Source organism: Drosophila suzukii, chromosome 3, assembly GCF_043229965.1.
Source record: "Drosophila suzukii chromosome 3, CBGP_Dsuzu_IsoJpt1.0, whole genome shotgun sequence".
In the NCBI taxonomy this organism is placed as follows: domain Eukaryota; kingdom Metazoa; phylum Arthropoda; class Insecta; order Diptera; family Drosophilidae; genus Drosophila; species Drosophila suzukii.
Genome location: NC_092082.1, coordinates 12,183,301 through 12,200,826, shown reverse-complemented (window position 1 = coordinate 12,200,826; position 17,526 = coordinate 12,183,301). Strand labels below are relative to the sequence as shown.

Below are 17,526 nucleotides of genomic sequence, written 5' to 3'. Positions count from 1 at the left end.
GAACTCTACATTCCTTTTCAGCTCCAATTATTTCCCCTATTATGCTAAGTATGTGTTTGCGTAGACTCTACATTCGATTTGTCAGCCTGTCTGAGTGTCCTTTCCTTGTGTTTGCATTTTCCGTATTTGTTTAGTGCTCAGACACCCACAGACACACCATACCACATACCACTCCCAATCCATTTGTTTAGACGGTGTCCAATCGTCTATGAAAATGTACCAACATGGCGTCGCGTTGAAAGTTGGCCAAAATGGCCAAATGTCCAAATGGCGGAAATGGTAGAGCGGGGGAAAAACTGAATATTTGGCTGGGACAACACAAAAACAGCGACCACTACACTTGCAAGTGGATCAATAAGTGAGCTTATCGTCTGTTTTACACAAATACTTTTGTCCATCGGACATTGCAAATTTGACGGCATTTAAGTGCCGCCTAACGAACATACCCCTTTCCCCTGGATTTTATTTTGTTCGTATGGCTTATACGAATATGTGTGCAGGTGTTTGACATGTAATTCCAATTGCTTTTACCTGCAAATTGACATTTCATGCTACATACATATAAAATGGCTGGCAATATATTTTCAACCCATGTTCCCGAAATCAATTTGGCCTTAAAGGTAGAATTATAAATGAAGCGTTGCCCAGCATTTTTGAGAGAAAATTTCAGAGGTTTCGATTTACGGAACATATCAGACAATTGCATTCATGTCATTGCAATTTGTTTCAGTCTCTCCCCATCTCTCTCTATCTTTTTCTATCAATCTGTCTCTATCCTTTTCTGCAGCTAGTTATAAAAAATAGAGAAAACTTGCTACATGCTCTGGCTTGTATATTTTGCATTTGATGTATTACCTTTTTAATTGCCATAAAGCATTTTCATGTTGCTAAAAGCCTGTCCACTGTCCTTCATGCTCTATCCCTATCTCTTTCATCCAGGACTACCCGTCTCTTTCTTTTCTGTGTACCTGCATACGTACACCTGTCCGTTGGCTTATGCATTGTGAACATGCGAGCTAATAGCTGCAAAGCAAGTTGTAACTTGGATTGGTGATTTGCCCGTAATTAAAACCATCTCTTGAGGGCCGTAAAACTGATGGATGTGATGGAATGTGTGCTTAGAGATGGGAGGAAAGGGTATGTGGAGCACATTGGCATAACAAATGATCTTAAATGCAATCAACCAATTAGGCTACCGATTTTTTGATTGGTATTAATTTACTTTCAGAGTACTCGAAAATTTCATTTTTATTCCTAGAAATTATTAGGTGTATGCAATTTTGTGTCATCTATGGGCATAATTTTACTGGGCGTTATGGTATGCAACCAAAATGTTCTATATAGTGAAAACAATAATCGCAGTATTTATTTTATGTGACACGCACTTTTCCCACCTCTATGAATCCTGTGACATTTTTTCTGCCATCGACTTGATTAACTTCATTAACATTAGTTGCCCGGCTATAATCATATTAACTAATACTGATTGACTATTGCCACTCGGACTATTGACTCATCAGAGTCCATCGTGTTTTTCTATACGCTTCGGTGGTCAGGGAGGCATGTAATTTGCCGTAACAATAAGTACGAATGTTTACAAGCAATAAAACTACTCGTACAACCCAGCGGCACTCATAATGATATATAGACCGCAAATGCTGCACACATTTACGGGCCGAGCGTGCCGGCACCACCACCACCACGCACACAAAAGCTTTAATTGTTATTTTAATGATAAAAATGGAGACAAATTACATTTGGCCCCAAAAAATAAGGGGGGCACCGTCGGATAATTGTGGGCGGGGCCGTAGCAGGGGCAATAACAACAGCACCAGCCATAAAAACTAATAACAAACAATAGCAACAGTTCATTACTGCTGTCTGTGCTCCACATTAGGCCCCATTTGGCAGCCGAGTGGCTCCCAGGACCCCCCGATCCACTCCACTGTAATCCTGCCACATATCCTGCGCACCCTTTGGGGAGTGCTGTTGTATGGCATATACCTACAAATCGACTCATTCGGCAGATTTATCTGTTTGCATTAGCGGCAAAGGAAATCGATAAAGCACCGCTGGGGATTAATGAGCGCTCAATGAGGGATAAGTGGGACACCGCCAAAGGATTCCGGACTTAAAGTGAAAGTTTTGGGTACAAACGGTCTGACATTAAAGTTTGCGACGGTATTAGAAAAAGGTATATAAGTTCATCCTTATTAAATACCTTAAAAAATTATACCTAGCAATCGGATCTTATCTTCAAAAAATGACATAAAAATAATACATCAAACATAAACACCTCTTAATGAGGTAAAAATCTAGTGACGATCGCACCTTCAACAAACAAATGTTCTGATGTCAATTTTAAAGACGAAAATGTACTATACGACCTACTAAGTAAATACACTTTCTAATTTTTTTACATTTGGCACGCTGCAATTAAATATATCTGATTTTTTCCCATTTAAATTAAATACGTTAATTTAAATACGTTTCATTATTAAAATTTAAATTCGTTTCATTATTAAAATGTAATTTAAATTCGTTTCATTATTAAAATTTAAATACGTTTCAATATCAAAATGTAATTTAAATACGTTTCATTATTAAAATGCAGTTTAAATACGTTTCATCATTTAAATTTAAATACGTTTCATTATTAAAATGCAATTTAAATACGTTTGTAAATGTAATTTAAATGTTCATTACTAAAACATTAATTATTATATTCCAATTCAAATATATTTTCATATTTAAAATCCAATTTTTTTATGTTCATTATTAAATTCTAATGTAATTATGTTCATACTTAAATATCAATATAAATATAATAATAAATATAAATTAAAAATTCACTTCAAATAGTAGTTTTATAAATTGTAGGAACAATTTATTTATTTGTTATTTGATAACTGTGTCACTTCTTAACTTTAAACATTGCCGAAAGGGAATCGAGGTACTTTCCTTCTTACAACTCCATAAAGCGAAGAACTTATGAATGCCGCAAAAGACGCAAAAGACGGAGGGCGTGGCATACCTTGCATGTCAAACGCTCATTTGACAAAATCAAAATAGAATAATTTAACTTTTAATTGGCCAGGAGCTGAAAGTTCACGTTCTTGTTATATGTAAATATGGCAAAATGTCTGGGAAATTGGAAGTCAAGTTGGAGCAAGAAGAGTTGGGTTTAAGGACATCCCTCTGCCCGGCCTTTGATCCCACCACTTTAAAAAACTAACACACATAGTTCTCTGTCCCAATTCAAGAAATCGTTGGCCATAAATTCCTTGGCCCAAATGGGAACCAGCGAACATTCCCGTCCCTGCCACTTACGAATTCATTTCACTGCCGCACTTTATCACCAAAAACTAGGAATGTTTTTCGGTGGCGATGAGAGGGTCGTTCTGGGGGCACAGATCCTCAAAAAAAATTGAATAAAAATGCACTCGGCGTGCAGGAGCAAAAGGCAAGATGTTGTGTAGCTACGTGTATTTCAAGTGCATATTTTGTTTGATAAATTGTTGGCCACGTTTGCCGGGTCGAAACAAAAAGGAATGGGCTGCCCAAGGAATGGGCGCCCGGGGAGACACAAATATGGCAGCGGCCCGGCAAAAGTGTATAAACGTGCCGGCTCCCAGGGATGCCAAACCATTCCCCGATCCCGATCCCCAACAGCCACTGCCATACTATATGCAAAGTAAAAGTCTGGCCCCGAGGCGGTAAACAACCTGCGACGAGGACGAGGACGAAATATGAAAGTGTTAAATTGCCAGGGGAGTGAGTCATGTGGGGATGGCTTGTGACTAGCATTATGCCCTTAGCCTGCCGACTGTTGCCACTGCCACTGCCAGGGGTTTTTCGTAAGCCAGCACTGAGAGAAAACTAAGCTATATGTTTAGTGATATACTTCATAGATTAAAAAAGCCATAGTCTACGAAAAACCAAGCATGAAGGGCCAAAATGTAAAAAAGTCCGGGAATCAGAAAGAACCCTATTTTATGTGTATCAGAAATACCAGTATCAGATATTTCTGTACGTCTTAAGCTCTTCAATCACAACTGATGATTTATGTTAAATTACAAACTAAATATACTTTATCAGTTTTAGTCACTAAACCTTGAACCATTTTCTGATAAAATTAATTATTCATTCCATAATCCATATTATAACTATTTTAATATTACCCTAATTGTAATAAGTACAGGATAAAGAAAACGCTTCCAGGTTATACCTGCTATACCTTTTTTGTCTTAAACATTTTTTTTGTAATTGTATACCTTAAATCTTCAAAAATATTTCCTAAAAATTCTAAAATCTTCTGATTCTCCTTAACTCCCCTAATTTTTTCTCTGTGCTACCGTGTGCTAGCAGTGAGCTCATATCTTTGACTGGTGTCTATGATATTTTGTTGACAGAATTAGGTCATTGCCTGCGAGCGCCCACAAGCCATGGCTAGAGATTAACATGCAAAGCAGTCTTGGGGGCAGCCAAACGTGGGGGATAAAGGGAGCACAGAAAAAATCAGTTTAATTCAGTACACATGGCAACTTAAAAGAGCTTTAGTGGCACTACATTTATTTACAGCATTTTTTTTCACCCAGTTCCAAGTATGTATGAATGCGTAAAATTTGTCGACCAAAACAAGCCGCATACGAAAATCTGGGAACCCATGAATTTTAATTGCAAACTTTGTGCCCCTGCCTCTGTGTCATCACAAATCCCCACAAAAACCCACGAAATTAGCCATAAACCGCATGGCCACAATTATATGGGCCAACCAAATATTTGGAGTGTCATCCGTTCGCATCTGTGCGCAGTTGTAAAAATATTGTGGCAAAAGTGTGTTGTCAATTTGAGCTTGGGGTTTTTGCTAACAGCCAGCCATCCAGCCAGTTGCATATCAAAATATTTGTGGAATCCTGTGACAGCTGTCCATGGCCAGAGTTTGAAACTTTCTGGGGCTGCCTCTGAATCTGACACCATCCTGTGTGGGAGTGGAATTAGGTCAGGCACTGGGGGAGCAGCCAGGATAGGGGATCCGAAGGATCCAACGGATCCAAGTTGGTCTCTGGCTGAGGTCTCTCCTTTTAATGAGACGCATTTCATAATCAGCGCGTGTGCATGGCCTCTGCAATTGACGCCGTCATCCGGCTCGCATTTCCGTGTTTGCCATAAATTCACATCCCAAGCGTTGCCACTTGAAGGCAACTAGAGCTGTCGGTGGTCGCTGTCGTTGTGCTGGCTACACAGCGAAAAAATGCGGTCAAAATGGGTCAAGAAAAGCATTTGTTCATGTCAGAATCTAAAAATCATATCAGCGTGGTTTGGAAAATACCTTCTTGAACATAGAATGAATAACTCACTTGAATATAAGGAGAAGTTGTAATTATATTTCAAAACGCATTTTCAATTATAGATGCTGTCCCATATAAAGGTGTCTAAAAGTAGGCAACAATATTACTGCATACTTGAAAAATACTGCATACTTTTATGTGTGCAAAAATAATACTGCATACTGTAAAAATATTGCTTTCTTTTAAAGAATGCTGTTAAATCTTATAAAAACTAAAAATATGAATCCTGTATAAAATAAAAACACTGCATACATTTAGACACTTTTAAAATTTATTTCAATTATGGTATGCTTATAACTTGGTGTTTTTCAATGGTAGAAGGTTCTACAACACAATATTTTTTAAGCATATAACTTTTTTATAAAATATATATAGATTTGTATTAAAGGGCTACGACTTTCTCCCAGTGTGGTGTCGCGGTTGCCACCGGAGCTCATGTGAGTCGTGTTGGTGCGATGACAGCAAGGCGTAGCCAACTCATATTAGCAATGTGTTGGCGGTGTCCTGGTAGCCCTGGCTGTCCTCGTTGTCCTGGTTGTCCCGGATCCTCTGTGGCCTCTGCGTGGGCGTTGCATTTCAACTCACCATGCAACGAATGCCTTTAAAAAATCAGCAAAAAGCCCGACCAAGCCAGACTGTTGACTTCATTTGTTACGATTGCTTTGACAATGTTGCTGCGTCATTTGATGCCCATTTGCTGCGCTCGCTTGAGCACGGCAACATCACACATACGCAACGTTATTCGATAGGTATTGGGTTCCGGTTCGGGTTTGGGATTTCCCAGTAAAATGTGAGGGGTTGTGTGTGTGCTTTGGCTCAAGTGGATTGCGGATTTTGCATATTCCGTGCTGAGATTTGCTTTTTCAACTGGGATAACAAACAAAGGACTTGTGCAAGCAAATGGGCATTGTAATTGAAGCTGCCGGGAAAATGGGTATAAACAGAAATACCATTATAATGTTTAGCATATTTCAATTTCAAACAACAGCACTTAAAAGTAAAAATAATATTTTATTGAAACCTAACCAGCAACAACTATTTTTGCATTGCACATAGCTTTATATAATCCCCGCATTACTTATTTATCATTTTTAGATATCCGCACTAATTACCAAATGCCATAAATGTTTAATGACCTCACCTTTGACTTTATTATTAAATTAACTATTTTTCATTCCGCCTGGTTGATTCAATCTGTGTAATTTTTCCAGCCAACGCCCACAAAGCGATGGCAATCAAGTAGCTTAAATACCAGGCGAACACACACAAAGGCAGAAAAAATCCGAGGATTTCGGGGCCTGTAATTTGGGCAAATTGAATATTACGCATACGCCCCGTTAACCAATCAAACGACACTTAAAACCCAACAAGATGGGCAAAGAGCAACAACAGCGAAGGCGTTAAACAGGGCCTAATCAGACACACATGCACACACACTCTGTAAAGGAGACACAAACTCAAATAGGAGCACATGGGCGGTGTTGAAGGGGGATCCAGGGGGTCCTTCGAAGTGACTCAAAGCGAAACACTTTCAATGCGCCGCTCACCGTTTACCGTTGGCATTCGGAGGCGCTGCGCCGGCCAACATACCTGCGGCACATTATCCACTCTATTAACGCGATTAGTTACACAAATACAAAGGCACAAAGGACGAGCTCACGCACACACACGCCCCTCCGTTCGCTCACAGACACGCATGGCCGGAAGTAGGAAATGGCGAAAGGAAACAAAACATTGGGCGAACAGGACAACCGGCATGGCATTGGGCCCCCCGGCCAGGATAACCGGTTGTCCGCCTCGAGGGCGAACTTACTTAGCAAATAAACATTGATTAATTTGTTGACAATCCGCACACTCAGCCACACACACACACACACATTCACAACCGAATGCCCATTGAGTAATGGGTGTGAGCCCATCCCACGCATACCAAAATCGCTTCGGACCTCAATAAACTTCAATAAATGGTAAAAGGTTATGTACGCATCCCGAAAATGTGGGGACCAGGACACTGAGTTAATGGACGCCGCATCGAGGCACATAAATCTCGGGACGAGGCAACTTTCGGTTCCTCTGTTGACAGGTGTCACCCGATGCGGGATTATGCTGATCAACAGTTTGCCTCCCTGACAATTATGGCTCGATTGGTCAACTGGTTGCGGCGCCATCTGATTTGTGGCAGGGATTAATTCAACAAGGACCTCTCGGACATTTATCATCGGCTCTGGGCCAGCTTGAGGGTCGAAATCGCCTTTTGCAACACAGCAAAGAAGCCCTAAAAACATAAGGTGTTCACTCTTTAATTGGTAACATTAAACACTTTGGAAATTATATCGGTACCAAGAAAAATGTTTACGGTAAAATAAGATCATTAACAGCGTTTCAAAAATAATGACATTTATTAAATTAAATTTAAATATTAAAACCGTTAAAAATAACATGGAATATAAAATATTTCACATTATTTGTTTCCTTATTTGATAAAAATAATTTTAAAACAATATTTTCCACAAAAAAAATCATTAAAACCTTATGCTGCTTAGTAATAATAATAACTCAATGTGTTTTAAAATATGAACAAACATCTATTTAAAAATTAAAAATATTATTTACATTTTTGCAATAAATTGATGGAAAACGGTAGTTAAAACAAGCAGTTTTTGGAAATAGAATACTTTAAATTTGACCTTAAAATAAATCTTTCTGGATTGTTTATTAACCTTTTTTCTAGGACACAAAGAGGACCTATGTAGCTATATTAACACACATTTTATCTCCCTTCATGCTCCCTAATTAAATATAACCAAAACGATTTTAGTCTACTAACCCATTTATTTCCAAGAAATTGACTTTACGGCTGGTTAACTGGTATTGATCTTCTGGTCATATCTCAAGGAAAACCGAAAGCGAAGTTAATTTGTTAATGGCTCCGCTTAGTGCACTTCATACTCAAATTGAGGAGTCGAATGGTATATATAGCCGATGCCTTTATGGACAATTGCTGGCACCGCAAACCTCATTCAAAAGCAATTTAAATGCTCATTACGGCTTTAAGCAGCAGCGGAAATTAATTGAATTGCCGTTTTTCAACCGCACACACCTACACACACACACACACACACACATTCACAGAGCCATTTCCTTTCGCACCCATACAGCCTCACACTCACCAATACGAAGGCATTCAGCCAAGCCACAGCCGCAACCGATACGACACTTGAACAAATACACACACACATACACAAAAGAGGCGGAGGGGGCCAAAAGGGGGCGTGGCCGCTGAGCTTAAGTTACAACAAAAAGAACAACAACGGCGTCACATCGATTACACTGCTTATTTCATTAGGCAAAAGTTTTGCGCAAATGCAAATTGAAGGAAAAGAACAATACCAAAACAAAGAGAAAGCCGTAGACAAAAGAGGAAAAGCAAAAAGCGCAACGAAGCGCAGACAAAACACCAATAAAAACAAGAAACCCCTATTCAAATAGAAGTACACACACACTCGAACTATTCACGAATTGATCCGATTAGCGTTGATTGCTTGAATTTCATTTAAGGTAGAAAAATAACGCAGGATTTCGATTCGATTTTGTTTGATGTGTCCGAGGGTTTTAACCCACTGAAGCCCCCGCACCCCATTCACCTTGGTTTCAGCCAAGTAAATGTTTGTTAACTGCAATTCAAGTTGCCATTTGCCTTTAACCACACATGGCACTCAATTATTGGCTTCGATTTGCCATCGGCTTTGATTTAGACTGGGGCCATATGGGAAAATTCCACAGGGTGACTGGGTGCTGGCCCTAATTTATGTACACAAACTGCCACAAACGTTGAACGACAACTGCGATAAATTTAAATACTCATATCCTGTCAGGACGAGGTGCAGGCGATAAGAGGCCACCTACCCACAAACACACCTTGGGTAACCCCCTCTTCGGATCCCTCTGCTTATCAGACCCATGTTAAGCCTCTGGCTTTCAGTGCACTCAGCATGTTGGGAATCTTTGGAATATCTTCTTTAACTTTAAAAAATTTATTGATTAACATCCTCATATAAATATTTTTTTAAGCCTTTTTTAATATAAATACTATTTAAAAAGGACTCAAAAGGTTAATTTTCTTTCATTAATATTCGTATTTTCATTTTTTTCTAACAACATTTTTGAAATTAAATGGTCTTGATTTATTTTTTTTGATTTATTTAGTTATTATGATTTGTTTTTCAATCTTATTTGCATTAAGAAATATTCTATATTCATAAGTATATTATAAGAATATTTATAGTATAATATAGAATTTATAAGTATATTATAAACTTTATAGATTTATAATCAAGGGAACATTAAATATACACCTATATTATCTTAATTAAAGCTAAACCCTAAAATTTAGTTTAATGACCCTTTGTCATAAAAATAATTAACCATTTTAAAAATGTGTGAAATACACATTTATAAATAAGTTCCCCAGTTTCAGCTACTTGTTGCTACCGGTTTTTTGCAGTGCCTGCGCAGCTGGTGGCTGACTAAAGATGCAAACGCCTCCATCGTCTCTTCTGGCTGGCTCAAAGTGGAAATTACTTTGGGAAAACCACTCGAAACGCTGCGCTGCGTTGCGTTTATTTAATGGCCTTGCACAACCACCCTGCCATCAGGCCACCTACCAACCCACCAACCCACCAATTTACCACTCCTCCGCCGAAAAACCATCGACTGACTTTGGCCTGGTCAACTGGCAGCTCTCGTTGCCAAAAATCTTGCTGGGCGTTGGGTAAATATTTGAGCGCCCAGGTTTATTTGGCCGCCTTTGATAACCAATTAAAAGCAGCATCACAGTCTGCTGCCCCAACACCCTTTGACACTTTACCCCGGCAGTAAAGTGGGTGGGAGCGAGAGGGGCGATCGGAAGACAGAGAGGGCCAGAGACCGAGATTTATGATGCAAGCCGTGACACTAAACAGCTTCCGCCATTAAACACGAACACGACTTCCATATAGGAAAATCTGCTTGGCGGCACAGTGGCGACGGAAATAATAGAAACCACTTTAATTTGTATAAATCTATGAATTTTGAACTCGGAAATTTGTTGGGCAAAGACAAGGCTTTTTAATATAATTTTATAATAATATTATTTATTAGAAAAACAATTTATGCAGTATCTTCACTTTCAAAATTTTAAATAATGATTAGTATTAATAGGAATTTATAAGTTCATAAACTTAAGAGATTTAATATTCTTTACAAATAAAAATATGTAATTATTTTAAAAGGTCTATAAAAATATTATACATATATTCATACATTTCAGTAATATTTCAAAAAATAAAAATGGTTAAATTTTTAAAAATGTCTTTGCCATTCAAATAATTTATGCCCTAAATGTATGCTTGCCAGTATTGGTGCTTAACCCATAAAACATCGCGTTGTTGCTTTTGCTCACTTGGCGACATACTAAACTCAACTTAAATATAAATTATGAGCATCTTAAAAAGCCACAGCGAAAGGATAATTTTCATAAATATTCGAGCCTGTGGCTAAGTGTGCCTGTGTCTGTTTGTGTTTATATGTAGTATTTCTGGAGGCTGGTTGCCAGCGGAAAAGCGGAAAAGCTGAAAAGTGGAAAAATGGCAAAGCAGCTGAGCGATTTTTGGCTAGCAACCAAGCAACCTGACTCCGGATGGCTTCCGTTTTTAAACGCCTCTCCTTATTTCTGCTTGGCTCTGTGCATAAACACACAATTAAAAATAATATTTTCAACGCGGTGGCAATTAATTAGGCGGCCCCCCCTTCACATACACAGATGCAAATGGTGTCTGTGCACATGTGGCGTTCGAGAGGAAAATGCGGGAAAATCGGGGGTTAAAGGAGAGGGGCTGAAAAGTGGGTGGTACCACCCCCTGCGATTATGGCAGCCACTTTTTAGCTCAGACTTAGTCGGGGCTGGGATATGTATAGGATAAATGGATGCTATTAGCTGCGGTTAGGGAGCTCTTTGATAATGGAAGTGGCTGCCGGGGGAGATAAAAAGGCGCCAAGAAGAAGTCAGGCGAAAGTTATGAAGCAGCCGATCAGAACAGCAATTTATTTTTATTTACAAAATCAATTAACTCAATTTCTTAGCCATATTCTCTTTTTAGACAGGATGAGGTTTATGTTTCTCATTATTTTATGCACGTGAAATAAAATTCTATAAATACCAAATGCTGATTAAGTACCACATATTGATTACACATAGTGTTTTAGAATTATTGGTATTGTTTTATACATGATTTAAAAGAATACCTTTAAAAAACATTTTTTTTCCAGCTTACACAAGCTAACTTCACCCAAAACCAAAGCTCAGCGATCACTCAGTTGGCAAAGAAAGGGGAATAAAAACATAACCACCAGAAGAAAAGGAAACCGCGTACAAAGCTCGTAAGTCGTGTGAAGCAGTCATGTCTGGGCGAAGCTTTTTGGTTGTTGGTTGTTTGGTTTCGTTCCTGGTATTCCATGTTATTTATGTCGCCATGAGCTGAATGGAACTTGCCGAGTCTCCTTACCTTCAGCTTCTGCTATTTATTCCTGTTTCGCTTGTGACACTGAGAGAAATTATCCCAAAAATGTGTTGGATACCATAATTACTTATCTTCTTAGGATGTTCTTCAATTATACAACACTGGTTAAATAAATTTTTTGTGAAACAAGGAATAAAATGTCTCGAAAAATATACAAATAACAAATTTTATTGTCTTCCAATACGGGCATATTTTATATTCAGTTTTGCAACACTGTTTCAGCTTTTCAGGCTTACAACATTACTTTGCGTCTTGAGCATTTTTACAACTCATTTTATCAATTTCACAATTTTAAGTGATTTATCTAGGTGCACCCAAAAATATGGAAGCGCGAAATTTGGGCAAGGAACGTCGCAAGTAAATTTCGTATGGTTCCTGCTCCCTTTGCCGATTCGCCAGTTTTGTGGGCGTACAATGGCTTCGCGGGAGTGCTTAGCTCTGATATATCACTAACGGCACTGGCACTTCCTCCTACCATTTTTGGCGGCCTTGTTGCTTTTGGCAATGCTCACATTAAAAGTTCATTGCTTGCGCATAAAGTACATCAAAAGCTTTGCGTACTAAATAACCGCAGTTTGAGTTTTGTCGCTTGTCGTTGCAGCCATTAAATTCACACAGGACACACAGGACACACAGGATACACAGGGATACTATTTCGGACCGCTGAGTTTCGCTGCCACTGTGTGGGTATATTTGTATATTATGCAAATCCAAGTTTTGTTTTGGTTGAGCGCTCGTAAAAACTTTTTGGTGGTCCGCACGTTTGTCCGCTCGGTTTGATAGTGATTCCCGGCCATTATTGTTGTTATTTCTCCCACCGCCGGGTCAAATCGAATTTCGCATTTGCTGGGCCAAAAACATTAGCGCATAAATAATGACATCTACAGGCATTTAAATTGTCTGTCATTGGTGAAACTGAAATGTTTCATTAGAATAAACCAGTGGAATGGCTTACTTTGCTTCCGGTTTCGTTACACAGAAAAAAATAACATATACTGCACTTCCAGATTCCGTAACTTCAGTTATTTCAACCCTATTTTGAAGTGGGATGCCTCTATGAATTTGTGGTTGAATTTTCTAACAGTCTACATTCAAATATTCCTTTTCAAAGACAGTCCAAATTTAAGCCCATTTTCATGTTCGAATTTCCATTATTTTTAATGGCTTTCAGAATGAGAACCAACAATCTTCACTTCTAGATTCCATAACTTGAGTTATAGCAACTCGATTTTAAAGCGGGATACCTCTATGAATTTGTGGTTGAATTTTCTAACAATCTACATTCAAATATTCCTTTTCAAAGACAGTCCAAGTTTTGGGCCATTTTCATGTTCGAATTTCCATTATTTTTAATGGCTTTCAGAATGGGATCCAAAAAACTGCACTTCTAGGTCCCATAACTTGAGTTATAGCAACTCGATTTTAAAGAGGGATACCTGTATGAATTTGTGTTTGAATTTTCTAACAATCTTCATTCAAATATTCCTTTTCAAAGAGGGTCGAAATTTTAGCCCATTTTCATGTCGAATTTCCATTATTTTAATGGCTTTCAGAATGAGAACCAAAAATCTTCACTTCTAGATACCATAACTTGAGTTATAGCAACTCTATTTTAAAGAGGGATACCTCTATGAATTTGTGGTTGAATTTTCTAACAATCTACATTCAAATATTCCTTTTCAAAGAGGGTCGAAATTTTAGCCCATTTTCATGTTCGAATTTACATTATTTTTAATGGCTTTCAGAATGGGATCCAAAAAACTGCACTTCTTAATTCCATAACTTGAGTTGTAGCAACTCGATTTTGAAGCGGGATACCTCTATGAATTTGTGGTTGAATTTTCTAACAATCTACATTCAAATATTCCTTTTCAAAGAGAGTCCAAATTTTAGCCCATTTTCATGTTCGAATTTCCATATTTTTAATGACTTTCAGAATGGGATCCAAAAAAACGGCACTTCTAGGTTCCATAACTTGAGTTATAGCAACTCGATTTTAAAGCGGGATACCTCTATGAATTTGTGGTTGAATTTTCTAACAATCTACATTCAAATATTCCTTTTCAAAGACAGTCCAAATTTTAGCCCATTTTCAAGTTCGAATTTCCATTATTTTTAATGGCTTTCAGAATGAGATCCAAAAAACTGCACTTCTTAATTCCATAACTTGAGTTGTAGCAACTCGATTTTGAAGCGGGATACCTCTATGAATTTGTGGTTGAATTTTCTAACAATCTACATTCAAATATTCCTTTTCAAAGAGAGTCCAAATTTTAGCCCATTTTCATGTTCGAATTTCCATATTTTTAATGACTTTCAGAATGGGATCCAAAAAAACGGCACTTCTAGGTTCCATAACTTGAGTTATAGCAACTCAATTTTAAAGCGGGATACCTCTATGAATTTGTGGTTGAATTTTCTAACAATCTACATTCAAATATTCCTTTTCAAAGAGGGTCGAAATTTTAGGTCATTTTCATGTTCGAATTTCCATTATTTTTAATGGCTTTCAGAATGGGATCCAAAAAACTGCACTTCTTAATTCCATAACTTGAGTTGTAGCAACTCGATTTTGAAGCGTGATACCTCTATGAATTTGTGGGTGAATTCTCTAATATTCTACATTAAAATTTTCCTATTTAAAGAGGGTTAACATTCTATCCAAAAAACTGCACGTCTAGATAAAATTTTAGGGAGATAAAATAAAGGAAAATCATTTTAAGTGTACACTTGATAAATAAATAAACTTCAATACATGAAACTTTAAAAAGTGGTCTGTCCCCTATTATCTCTATAACTTAAATACCCCTACCCAAACCCGGATTACGTTTCGGTCATACATTGTTCCACATGCACATTTGTTTTTCCGGCTTAAAAGGCGCTTTGGTTAATTGCTTTATGGCTAACCGTAAATGATTTTAGGGCCCGTTGCCCATATCGGCGGCCCTACAATTAGCCAACTTCATTATGCCTGCTGACTAATTGCAATAACAAAACAAAGTCTAGGCAAATGTGTAAGCCATAAATGATAACCGGCAACCGTAACCGACGACAACCGACCGAAAATTGCCGCCAAAAGGGTGGGAAACTCCCACGCACGTTGTAACCGCCGTCCTCGTACCCCTGTAAATTGGCCAAAAGCCGCTTATAAAGGTAAACGCAGGGCAACACACTTTCTGGGCCAAAAAGTAGCACACAAAGTGGCGTAAAAATAAAAACGAAAAACCAAAAACCCCGACTCACCAAAAAACAAAAAAAAAAGAGCGGTGAAACACCCAACAAGTTGTGAAAAAGTAGAACACAAAATGTATAAACGAGAAACCGAAAAGAGTTTGGGTCACGCCCTTAGAAGAAGGAGAGCAGGGAGCTCTTTATGCCTGGAGGAGCTATGTTGCTTTATTTCAATTATGATGATGATGACAATATTAAAATGCCCCAAAACTTTGCGCACACACCCAGACATTCAGAGTTCTGCTAATTAAAAGACCGAAAACAGACTTTATGCATACATACATATACGAGTATCTAAATATATATAGTATCTATGAGCGTATAAGCCAAAAGTCCAAAGTCATGGACCAGGCAAAAGGATTTCCAGAGCAGGAGGAGCACAGCCTGCCGTGTTGTTGATAACCCAAACAGGTCCTTGAGCACACAAATCACATAAATTCCAATTGAGTGCATATTCAACGAGTAAATGTGGAAAATACAAAATTTACTGTGCAGTCGACTGGGAGTTGGCCCTCTCTTCCTCGCACTCCTATGGGCACACAGTGCGTATGATTAATTTCCTTCATTTTGGGTATATGTGTGTGCCTACTTGAGAAGACGAATTCCCGTTTAAACGCCCTTGCAAATACTCACACACACACACACACTGAGTGGGGAAAAAAGATGGAAAAGGGAAGGCTAAAATCAGGGAACAAGTTTCAGCAAATTCATTAATTAAACAAATTAAGCTAATGGCTGCGGCTTGACTGCTGCCAACAAAAAGCCTTGTCGTTGCCAAGGAAAAACTCTTCAAGCAGCATGATTTAACAGAAAGGAAAATCCGTACCAAAAAGTGTAAATTTATAAGAAAAGAGAAAATAAATAGAAGAAGAAAAAACTACAAGAACATTTAAAAGCAAGTCGGTGCAGTATATTTATTTGCTCTTGCTTCGGGCCAGAAGGCTCGAAAGATCCATTAGAAATATGAATAAATTGTTAGCAAAATAAATTGAACATGGCTGTTTATTGACAGGCAACAAGAAGGCTAATTTGGCTTTGAGATTTAAAAATAGCAGCCGCAAATTTCTTAAGTCCAACTGGAATTTATTTCATAAATTGCGAGCTCTTTTCATTTTCTATTTTTAAAGTCCGTACAAAGTGTGGCGAAGGTAAATGGGTATAAGAGTATAAGTATGAATCGACTGAGAAGATTCTTGCTCAACTAAAGCCTTGCTTTTGAATTTTCAACTCCAGCTTATTTTTTTTAATAGGCTGCAAACTTATTTAAGAGGCTGCTTTCAAAATGGTTGTGGTTTTAAATAAATTATTAGAGCATCATTTTGTAGAACTTCCAAGTCACTAAACACAGAAATTTCATATCCGAAACTTAAAGTAATTAAATATATTTAAGTAAGAAGGATTACATAACTTTCTTTGGGGATTGAAATTTAAGAAAAGTATAATTTATTATTAGCCCTTTTAATTTACTTATTTAATATTAGGGTATTTTTAAGGAATCGCTAAAAAAGAGTCTACATATATAATAAAGGATCACCCCGACTCGGATGAAAGTATTTAAGAAACTTGCAAAAAAACCTATTTCTTTCAAAAACCCTTCACACCAAATCCTGTACCCTGGTATAAAGGATCCATTTAAAACTTTTAACGTCACTGGCGACAAAGGCAAATCACCCCGTATCAAATGTGGACTATTGAGCCTTCTGTTCCGCCTCTGAAGTGTATCCTTTTGTCTTTAAATGGCGTTTAACTTCAAGTGCCTGATGCCGGCTCAAACTTTTGCCAGTCAAATTTGTGAAATTAATGCGATTTTCCCGCCCCAACATTGTCCCACTGGCAGTTGTCGTCTATTGAGTGCGGTGCTGCGGTTGCCCCAAAGTTGCTTAAAGTTTGCCACTCTGCAGCTTGCGAGGATTTCAATGGAGGCGCATCCGGAGGAGCAGCTCATCCACTCCGGACAAACTTATGCCATGCATGCATAAATATATTTATAGTTACAAGCGGAAAAATGTGCCATGGCCATGGGAGGTTGAGTTTGTAGGTGGAGGTGGGTCACCCGCAAAACGCTTCCAACTGCGTGCCAAAGATTTATTGTGGTGATTTATTTATCGCCCCCACACTGCAGTATGTGCGTTGGGGGCCCAGCTCGAAGCTTATTTATTTATTCATTTTCTAATTTATTGATGTTTGTCTGACCCAAAGCGTTTTGGCCCGACTCCCCTAGGCCATCAGCTGTTCGCCTGATTAGCCCAGCATTTCATCGAGCAAATGGAAACGACGAGGGGCACTTAAGCAAACGAACACGCTTCTAATTTCAAACCAATTTAAGTCTGAACAACTAACTTCGTTTGGGGAAAGTCTCACTCCAACTTTGCTCCAGAAATACTTGT

The 17,526-nt window shown here is 38.2% G+C and overlaps 1 protein-coding gene across 2 annotated transcripts in view; it reads right to left on the bottom strand.

Moving 5' to 3' along the window:
- Positions 1-17,526, bottom strand: part of Con (leucine rich repeat protein connectin) — a 151,478-nt gene that overhangs the window by 116,056 nt on the left and 17,896 nt on the right. The window lies entirely within an intron of this gene.